Source organism: Bactrocera neohumeralis, chromosome 5, assembly GCF_024586455.1.
Source record: "Bactrocera neohumeralis isolate Rockhampton chromosome 5, APGP_CSIRO_Bneo_wtdbg2-racon-allhic-juicebox.fasta_v2, whole genome shotgun sequence".
Lineage (NCBI taxonomy): Eukaryota > Metazoa > Arthropoda > Insecta > Diptera > Tephritidae > Bactrocera > Bactrocera neohumeralis.
In genome coordinates this window covers 12,757,346-12,768,894 of record NC_065922.1, presented here as the reverse complement: position 1 = coordinate 12,768,894, position 11,549 = coordinate 12,757,346, and the positions used below count along the sequence as shown (strand labels likewise).

Below are 11,549 nucleotides of genomic sequence, written 5' to 3'. Positions count from 1 at the left end.
CAAAAAAATATATATATTTAACTTCTTTAGTTGCCTTTGCGCAATGTTTCACAGAGCTAAACTTATTTTGGATTAGAAACTTTCTTGTAGTTGTCACACTTTTTAAAGCGAAAGAGTTTGGCTTATCCACACTGTCTAAGTTTTCAGGTAAGGGGTTAAGATAGATGGAATTATTTCCAAACTCAGAAATATTTTAGCGAAAGTATTTTCACATCTCTCTTAGTCAGTCGAGGTAATTAACAGTTGTTGGAATTAGTAATATTATGGAATTGTTGAAGACTGCAGGAATGCTATCCACTTTAAGGTCAGTAATAAGGCGTTAATTTGTAAATTTTTTTACTTGACGCTTTATTTAATACAATTTTATTAATTATTATAGAATTTAACGTACTTTCGGCGACGATTAATTTTGACACATTTTTGATTCCCTTTATTTTGTAACACCCAACTAAGGAAGCGTGAGGAAGATATATATAAATGATCAGTGTTAAAGGTCCGTCCGTACATGTCTGTATATATACGTTTAGTTTTTAAGATATCGAAATTTTGCAAACGTTTCAAAAAATCGATTTTTTTATTGTTTTGTCAAATTCTGCAACATCTAGAATATTGTCCTAAATTTTCTAGTAGATGCGAGTAAGAGTTTTGGAGATACAGAACTTGAGAACTTGTGCGCTCGAGGCTACTTAGGCTAAGTGCGCCGTCTTTAAACGCGTTTTTCTCGAAACTGTGTTTTTGTTCAGTTTTCTCCATATACAAAATCGGGGGACTTGAATAGTTGTAGTCCGATTTTATAAAATTTTTGGTCATGAGGTGAGAAATCTTAAACACCCGTTTCGTGAAAGTGAAAAAGTAAAATTTGGTTGAAGTTGGCCGAGTTAGTCCGGATATATGTGATTTCTCCTAAAGGTGCGCGGCGCCACGCCCATCGTTCATGTTTTACACCGACTCCTATGAAATCATCTCATACCAGTTCGAGTGTAAAACTTAATGTCCCTGACGCATTTATTTATTCATTTATCGTACATTTAATAGTCTTAAACAAACCGTTATTTGGGGGGCGGGGGAATTAGTTTCGATTTAATCTATTTTCACCTTAGTGGCTTGGAAGATATGCTTTACTATAAGAGCGAAGCTCTACGCCCACATTTTCAAAATGTTTACATGCAGTGGTCCGATTTGCCCCACCCGCAATACCAACCCCACCTTGGGTGCCAAAGAGCACATGCACTAAATTTCATCAGGATATCTCACTAATCGCTTGCACAGATGGACAGATGGCCAGTCAGTCTCGCGGATTTCAACTCATCTCGTCATCATGAGCATTTTTATAGAATATATAAACCTATATCTTACACATTTATTTTTAAGCGATACAAACAACCGATAGGTGAACGAAACTATTATACTCAGTAGCAACATGTTAGGCTTATGAAGCCCACGTTGTCATCCAGCACTCTCAAATTTTGGGGGTGGCCCAGGGTTTCCTCTGTCTTCAGATACCTGACCAGCATGCTTATCACTGTAGCGTTCCACGATGTTGGCCGCCAAGCGGCGGTCTGACTCCAGCTTTCTCGCTACTGCTGACTTGCTTCTGCTCTTCATAATTTAAGCAGAGGTTTCTTTGCTAGTGTTAGCGATTCAGCCACTTATGAAGGCTCTACCTACGTCGCTTCCCCTATCCTATAGAATAGCCAGACGAGGTAATATCTACTGGAGTCTCGGTCTTTTTGTTGCAGTTTGCCAGCGAGAATTTCGTTGCCACAGGAGCTCCGGGGCAGATCTGAGTGATCAGATCTGATATTCACTTCCCTTCTTCACCTTTCCGTCAACGTTTATGTTTCTGTTCATTATTTCCATGGGTCCCCACTCAGTGCCGCTATCTATCCCCCGTAAAAGTAGTCGCCTTTAGCGGTCCCAAGGTTGTCTCAGTAACGAGTCGCAGGCGAGGGTTGACTCACGCCCTTATGAGGCTATTCGTTTAGAGCCGACCAGCGCAAAAAAGGAGTCGTCTCAACTCACCTATCATGCCAACTTGACGACGACAGCAAGGAAGTACTCGGAGGCTTGTCAGAGTTTTAGCGTGACTGGGGCAATTGCGACATCAGCCCGTCAGCCATTTCTGATGAGTGTCACCCCATCATACTCAGGTGTCACAGTACCTTAAACACCGGCCCAGTGTTCTACGTATTTCTAAAGAGCTAATCCTACTCAACATCCAGTTTCAAAGCTAAAGTCGTACAGGAGTTGAAGGGCCGTGAGGACCGCAGGTCAATTAGAGTTAGCCAGAATTCACCAATTTGGAAACAACCCGCACTACATCCCAACTTTTTCTGCTAGATTTAAAATTATTTTTAGTGTTAATAAATGTGTGTTTAAAATTCTAACTCTCCCAAAAATAATCTGAGACCTTTTATACTGTCGAGGAATTTAGGAAAACTAATTTCTTTCCAAAAAAAAATTACTTATTGGGGCATATTGTTGAAAATTTATAATTTTGAAAATATATATGTGGCAACCTTGAGTCATATCCTTTGACGAAGAGAATTCCAATACATACATACATATGTATATGTAAATGGATACTTTACGTAAATTTTGACTATGTAATATTTCTATAAATTATGCCCGCGCATAAAAGTAGGCAACATTTCAAGTGAATTTTTCTATTTCAAAAAATTTTAAAATTTTTTTAATTAATATTTATTTTTTATATTTCTTAGAAATTTTTCTGTATGACTTTGTGTTCGCTTTGCTGAAAATTTTTGATTACGTATGTTATTGCTTTACAGGCAGACATCGTCTGAAGCCATTTTGAGCATTTTTTTCTATTTTACAAAAATTTTAATGCTTATTTCAAATATATTTTCTATTTTTATGGCAATTTTCTGGTATTAAATTTGATTTGAGACTATCTTTTCAAAATTTTTTATTATATTAATTATTGCTTTAAGAAAAGGATCAACAAAATTCAACACTTTATGGCAACTAAAATGCGAAGGTTTTAGGTGGAATTTATTAGTAACAATTGCATATAATAAACAATTATTAACTTACAGTTAGAGAAATATGTACTCAAAAGATTTTGGATTTACTGAATGAGAACGTTGCCTAGTCATAGGATGTGTCTTACTCAAAAATTGAAGGAAGAAAACACATTTACTATTATATTTTAAATGCTATTGGCCAAAAAAGCAATAAAAATGTATACTTTCCTTAACATAACATTAAAAATTAGTAGCAGGCACTTTATAAAAGAATAATTTTATAATTCAGTTTCAAAAATATTTCGAAATTTATAGAGACCTTGAGAAAGATCTTTAGTAAGAATATTAAAAAAATATTAAAAAATTCTATAAAATTTTCCAACTTAATTATTAACTGTATAAAAAATTATATTACTACCATATATACGCTCAACTGCACTCAACTTCCCATACATACCTACATTTACTTCGATTAATTGCAAGCACTTCAAGAAATAATCCAGACATGTGCTCTAAATAATTTATTAAAAAAAGCACACAACTGAAATTAATTATGACAAAGAAAAGCACGGTCTGGTGCAATACAGCCATCGCCCATTTCAAGCATTTGCGTTTATAGGGTGCTCGCTCAGACGTGCATGTCCACTAGTGCGTATACGCAACTTGGCGACACAATTATATTTTGACGGAAAATAGGGCACACACATACACTTAACTGTCAAAACATATATAAGAATGCATATAGTTGAAATGAAATATACAAATAACGCACACATATCACTATAAATATGCACATCTATCTGGATTAGCAGCAAATACCAATAGAAATGGCAACAAATGCACTAAGTGTATCCTTTTTGCCAGCATTAGAGTGCTTTAAGTAAATACATGCTTGCAATTGGCAACAACTATCTCATTTACTTTATTATATACTACATGCAAACAGTTATTGTGTACACGGCTACAACAAAAGCTACAAAGCGCGCACCACTGACACAGAAAATGCAAGTTGCAGCGATTTGAGCTCAAACACACCGTCGCACATAGCATAATGCCTTAATGTATATATACTTATACATATAGTGATATATACATATTGTCGAGCTCAGCCTACGCATTAATACGATTCAAGCATATACATGCCTGGAATGTTGTTGCAGTTTGCACACACACACACACACCTTTGCACGCTTGCAGGCACATAATGCAATTGTTGCCGGTAAACTACATAGTCTACTGAAGCTATAAGTGTATATATTATATATATATATTTGTATATAGATATGGTCTATCTACTTCATGCAATAACTCAAACTTTAGCTCCCCATTCACCACTCCACCCAGCGAGCTTTCTCTCGCTTTCACTCTTTGCGACTTCATTGCGCAGAGTTGCAATGGCTGCGAAGCTTTTGTGGCAGTCAAGCATGTCTTGTACATATGTGCATGCATACATAGTTGGCTGCTATATATTTAGTTGATATATAGCATGTTTCATTTAAAGTTTTCAGCACTTATTTTAATATCAATTTTAAAGTACTTTAAAAGCATAGCTTTTATGCGCTGTAAACTTGCAAACTACAAGGATTTAACTAGCTTCAGTTAATATTAAGACAATATACACATTGAGAAGAAGGTTGACAAAGTGTAGTATAGAAAACCGCAGGGGATATTTGTTGAGTATTTTTATGTTTCACTGTTTGACGCTGCTCTGAAGCAATGGCTTTCAAATAAAAGCAATTTTTCACAAAGCAAAGGACATATTTTCTAATTTTTCAACGAATTTTAAAGGTCTTCAAGTTGTGGTTAATCCTGACAAGAGATACCTTTATTTATTTACTTTTCTGATAAGGTTGGAAAATTACAAAAAAACAAATTCATTAAAAACCGCCAATAAATCGACAACAATATATCGTCATTTAAAATCAAAATACCGTAAAAACTTTTCATAAGTTTGCAGGCGAAGGAAAATCTATATAATGGACACCACTCAAAGTGAAACAAAATTTGAATTTTGGTTATTAAATGGTTATATATTGGTTATTATATTTGATAGCGATTTTTCGGTTATAAAGTGGTTATATATTGGTTATCATACACTCATATTAACTTAAGTTTTGGTTATAAAATGGTTATATATTGGTTATTATATTTGTCAGCGATTTTTCGGTTATAAAGTGGCTGCATATTGGTTATCATACACTCATATTAACTTAAGTTTTGGTTATAAAGTGTTTATATATTGGTTATCATACACTCATATTAACCTAAGTTTTGGTTATAAAATGGTTATATATTGGTTATTACATTTGACAATTATTTTCGATTTTTTTTTTTTTTGTTGATACGTTGTTTTGCATTTTAGGTGATGATATACATACTTGTACATAACACATGATCAAATTTGAACCGGATTGTTCCATTTAAACTGCGCGCATAAACCGATTTTTTTATGTTCATGTGAAATTTGATCTTCATATGTCAATAGTGTATATTTGGCATCTTTTTGTTTATAATGCGAAAAGCATCTGTTTTAAATTAAAATAAAAAAAAAAGTTGTTCATTAAAATTTTTATTTTTATGGAATTTGCTTGAAATTTTGTACTTCCAATGAAATAACTGCTGCGGAATCGTTGAATATATTGCAGAAATATTTTGAGGAGTCTTCTCTATCACAAACATAAGTACTTGCATTTTAAAAAACATTCAAAGGAGTTCGTGAACCCATCGAGGACATGTATCATGCGAGTTATCTATCCATCTTTGTTAATGCTTGTAACATCGAAAAAGTTTAAGAAAAAGATCTTGAAAATTGTGGTGTTGGAGATAGCAGAGGACCTTAAGATTTTTTATGAATCGACTCAACACATTTTGCTTAATATTTGGGGTTGAAAGGATGTCTCTTGCTACACTAAAATACCTGAAACTTTTGCAAAAGCGGCGTTGAGTAGAGGCGTCAAAATAGATAATTGCTGCTGACGAGATCTGGGCTTATGAACATGACGTCAAAACTGTTGAAATCTAACGAAAAACAATCCAATTATCATTGTGTTACATATCGTTTTCTTTGATTACCGTGTCGTGGTTAACTGTGAATTCATTCCGCAGAGTCAAACGGTCGTTAAGGTATACAACATGGCCGTTTGAGGCGCCTACGTGATACAATTTATGGTCAACGAGTGGATTTGTGGGCAGAAAATTAATAGATTTTTCATCCCAGTAATTACCGTCACTTTTTAACATGATGGTGACTGACTTTTAGACCTAACACATAACAGAGTCATCGCTCAGCAACCGTATACTACTTTGGGCAAAAAATAAGTAAGACTTTTTAATCTAAATTTCGCGCGAAAACCCAGGACGGCCATAAACATCAACTGATGATCCACACGTCAATAAAATAAAGGAATTGGTGCTTGAGAATCGACGTTCAACAGTCAGAGATCTTACTGGCAACGTTGGAATATCGGAAGGATCAGTGAAACCCATTTTGAAAGATTAGTCGGGCCTAAGAAAAGTGAAAGCACGATTGGTTCTAAAATCACTCAATTTTTTCGAACAATCAGGATCGCGTGAAACAATGCTTTCCGACTACCAGAACATGATGAAACATTTTACTACTGGCAACGAGTCTTGGATCTATGCTTACAAGGCGGAAACAGACTTTCGATCGTGGCAAAGGTGAGGCGAAGCCGAAAAACCACGTCAAAGCTGGTCAAAAATCAAGGTTAGGTCGACAGTTTTCTTCGATTATCGAGGTGTGGTGTACTCCAAATTCCTTCCGATCCGTCAAACTGTCAACAAGGAATACTCTTTGTGTATTATGCGTAGTTGGCGCGAAGTTATTTGTAAAAAGAGGCCGGAATTATGGGTCGACAACTCTTGGTTTTGCACCACGATAATGCAGCGTCGCATACTGCATTGATTCTTCGTGAGTTTTTCATCTAATTTTTAACCAGTACCGTGCCGCAACCATGGTATTCGCCTGATTTGGGTTCGTGTGACTTCTGGCTATTCAGCACACTCAAAGGACCGCTCCAAGGAAACCGTTTGAAGTCAATTGAAATTTTTACACTTGAATTGCCATTGACTTTAACAACTGTTTCAGGGATTGGAAAAAACGTTGGCACAAGTGTATTGAGGCCAATGGGGATTACTTTGAGGAAGACGACATAAATTTTGAAGAATAAACGAAAAATTTTTAAATTATGAACAAAGTCTTTCTAACTTTTTGCCCATAGTAGTGTGCCAGGTTTGACTCTCTGTGAGTAGTATCTTTTTTAGAAAATGAAAAATCTGCTTCGAGGAGGGCATCATAAGTCTATTGAAGCCATTGAAAGTCATGCGCTGAAGGCACTGAAGGCCCTGCCGAAATTTTTAACTAGTGTATGGAAAATTGAATTAAGCGTGAGCTCAGCAACCTTTTTTAAGGCGATAATTACTAATATTAAAGTTATATTAATTTCCGTGAAAATTCTCTTTTTTAGCAATCCGGTACGAATTTGACAAATTCTGTCCAATAACAGTACTAAAATGTGCCACAAACTAGAACTTCAGCAAGCTTAAGTCATTCAATTCCCTCATATGCCTTTTAGTTTCTAGTTTTTTCTTATGCTTAAACATATGTATGTTTGTGCATATTTTCCCAGCTTAATACATATGTATATCTGGCGCACACGTCTTCATAAGCTTGTTCATAAAATATTGAGTTTTATTTTCTAATATCCGGTTAGCAAGCTGATATTTCGTGTCATTAACCGTTTCTTTTGCAGCTACCCAGCGCTCCTACAGCAGTCAATCCATCTCCTTTACTTTAACGGTAAACTATTTGTTTATTTATGTATGTGCTTTGCATGTCATGCACCCATTTACCGTTTTATTGCTTTAATTATTTATTCCAGTCATATATAACGGTATAAAACTTAAGCAAGCAATTAAGATGACTTTACTCTATTGAGACCGCCAGCATATCAAATGTCAATAACAGATTTGCGAGAGTAGCTAAAGTAAAAGTTAGATAACAAAGCAAAAAAGAAGTAAAAATTATAATAAAAGCAAAGCAAATAGCAAAAAAAGCAAAGAGGGAGGCAAAAAAAAAAGCAAAAAGAGTCAACATAAAGCAGCGAAAACAGAAAACAATATTTCAGCTATGAAAAAATATGTGTACGTATATATATGTATGTACATACATAAATAGAAATAATATTTTTCTATGCTACACGCTTACAATGCCTTAAAGCTCATACCCTCACACATACCTAGATTTATATCTAAATATGCTTCGTGCTGCATGCTATTTTTGCTGGCTTGGCGATTGCCACGTTGAAATTGTATATGCTGTTTACAGCCTGAGGCCTCTAATAGTCTCATCCCTGCCACCGGTTTTTACATAATATTTATTTTGCCCTCAAGCGAAAAGCTTACCAAATCAAATTCCCTGCCTACACTCAATTTTATTTATGCAGCTTTAAGACACATGGCTGCCAGCCAGCCTGGCAGCCAGATTGCTCATCCTGCTGCTCTGCTGCCGATTTTTATTTGTTTTACCAAAGTTCTTTTTTCAACTTTTTCAAATTTGTATCATTTCTTTTTCATATTTCAGGCTTTCCTCCTTTCGTTTCCTTTCGTTGTGATCAAATCAGCGTAGCCCTAAAAGTATGCTTTGAATGTTGAAACTTGTTTAGACAGCTTGGCGTAGGGGGTATACATTTGTAGGATATGTGAACGCAGCTGATTTCGAAAGCCTGAACGAGTCAGCGCTTAATAAAAATATATATTGTTGAAAGAGTTGCCATTTGGAAAGAATTTTTATATATTTTTTTCAATATTTCGTGATAAATTTAGAAAATTTTTACTCCTAGGTTACCTTGGAGCCGATGGATTGCCGACCGAGCCATTCAAACACGGTGGCAAAGAACTGATAAGGAGCATAAATCAGCTTAAATCAGCTTTTTGTAGAATAAGGTCGGACGAAAGCATGCCCAATTTAAGTGTGCTATGCCCAATCCATATAAAAGGAGACCCCACAGCCTATGCCTATTACCGTGAGATAAGCCTCCTTAACATCACATATAAGGTTCCATCGAGCGTATTATGTGAAGAATGAAAGCTCACCGTCAACAAACTGATTTGACCTTATCAGTGCGGCTTCAGTACTAGAAAGTCAACAACTGACCAGATATTCACCATGCGCCAAATCTTGGAAAAAACCCGTGAAAAGTGAATCGACACACACAACCTCTTCGTCGATATCAAAACTGCTTTCGACAGCTCGAAAAGGAGCTGCCTTTATGCCGCGATGTTTGAAATTGGTATCCCCGCAACACTAATACGGCTGTTAAAACTGTCGTTGAACAACACCAAAAGCTCCATCAGGATCGGTAAAGGCCTCTCCGAGCCGCTCGATATTAAACAAAGATACAGACAAAGCGACTCCCTTTCGTGCGACCTTTTCAATCTACTCTTGGAGAAAATAATTCGACCTGCAGTTCTGATTAGAACAGGTACCACTTTTATAAGAGTGCACAGCTGCTGGCATACGTCGATGATATTGATTACATAGGCCTCAACATTTAATTGAACTCAACAACCCCGCCGTTAGTTCTGCATTCTCCAGAATAGATAAGGAAGCGAGACAAATGGGTCTGGTAGTGAACGAGGACAGGACAAATTATCTTCTGTCATCAAACAAACAGTCGTCGCACTCGCGACTTGGCTCCCACGTCATTGTTGACAGTCATAACTTCGAAGTCGTAGATAATTTCGTCTATCTCGGAACCAGCATTAACACCAACAACAACGTTAGCCTCGAAACCCTCCTCAGAATTACTCTTGCCATCAGATACTACTTCAGACTGAGTACTCAATTGAGAAGTAAAGTCCCCTCTCAACAAACAAAGACCAAACTCTAACCCCCGCCCTGTTTTACGACATGGAGGATGACAACAAATGATGAGTCGACGTTAAGAGTTTTTGAGAGAAAGGTTGTGCGAAAGATGTATGGTCCTTTGCGCATTGGCAATATCGCGTTCGATGGGACGATGAGTTCTTCAAGTTATACGATGACATTAACATAGTTCAGCGCATTAAGAGACAGCAGCTACGCTGGCTAGGCCATGTCGCCCGAACTAATGAAAACTATCCAGCTCTGAAAATATTTGACGCACTAAGCGCTTGGGAAAGCAGAGGATGAGGAAAACCTCCACTCCGTTGGAAATGACAGGTGGATATATTCTGGTTCCCCGAACCTCTTTGTTTTTTAATAAGATTGTATCACTTTATTCTTCTCAAACTATCCACAGTTTCCCACCTAAAGAAGATTTTCCGAAGTAATAAGCCTCACTACAACAACTGTGAACATTAACAACATCAAAGTATTTTTCACACAACAAAACCATGTCAGTATGAAACCTGATTGTAATGGAAATTTTAGCTAACAATATTTGTTTGCAGGTAACACTGTTTACTACCAATCAAATTCCTCTCATTCTCTCTAAAAAATTATATATACATATTTTTACTTCATCACTCTCCCAGTCTCTAAATAACGCACACTCTCTCTGGTTAACATTGACTCGTGCTACCACTACTCAGCACTACTCTCACACCAGTATACGCTCTCCGCTCTTTCTCTCAGTTATCCTTTGCGCTTGTTAGCGGAACTAAAGCTTTTACATAATCTGCGAAGCATGATGACGTCAAATAGCTCCAAAATATTTCATGCGCATCATCACGACACTCATTCCGCAATCTGTGTGGCCTTCCGCTACTGTTTGGTTTGGCTGCTTCGTGTTCATACCGTTGCCGTTATTGTTATTGTTGTTGCTCGGTAGAGTCCTTGTACGAAGGGTAACGAATGGTTTGTTTTTGTTGCCGCTGAATTTTCCTCAATGTTGTGACGTCAGACGAATTTAGATACGTCAAATGGCGCTGACTTACGTCGTTGTTGTTTGCCAACGTTGGGCAATATTCTACAGCAGCGCCTATGAGCAGCGCACTCGCACACGGCTATAAACATAGATATCGTATAAGGCTAAGCTTTATGTTTATTATTTTTCATTCCAGCCTATTCGCACTTCCGTCATCTGCGTCCGTTGCGTTGGCTATGTGCGAACGAATATTGAAATGTTACGCATCAACTAAATGACATTGAGGCCGCCGCGGCCCCTCATAGCAGAGAGACAATAAAATTGAGATTGTGTAGATTTAAGTGGAAATAAGTAGTCATACCACGATTTGCTATAAATGTTTTCTGGAAGAAAATCAAAAAATAGAATGAAATAAAATTATGCATATACAAAATAGAAATGAAATAGAATGGGAAAATGGAGGCACTTAAATGGGAAAATGAAAATTCCTCAGCACAGCAGGAAACGATAAAATTAACTCTAGAACGTTTAGGGGAATTCAATTTATAAAACTGCTTGCAGTGACCAAAGCAGCCTGAAACAAATTTGACAGCTGTTTAAGAACTAACGGTTGTTTAGCTCTCGAACGAGTTGTTTTACTGAATCTATTTTTAATTTTTGATAGCATTAAGATGGAAAATAAGCAATTTTTACAAGT

The 11,549-nt window shown here is 36.5% G+C and overlaps 1 long non-coding RNA gene across 1 annotated transcript; it reads left to right on the top strand.

Annotated features, from left to right (window-relative positions):
• Positions 1 to 9,500: 9,500 nt before the first annotated feature.
• Positions 9,501 to 11,255, top strand: LOC126759892 (uncharacterized). The gene is made up of 3 exons (XR_007667114.1): positions 9,501 to 10,206; positions 10,286 to 10,381; positions 10,437 to 11,255. It is a non-coding gene; the product is annotated as an uncharacterized LOC126759892 (long non-coding RNA).
• The last annotated feature ends 294 nt before the right edge of the window (positions 11,256 to 11,549 follow it).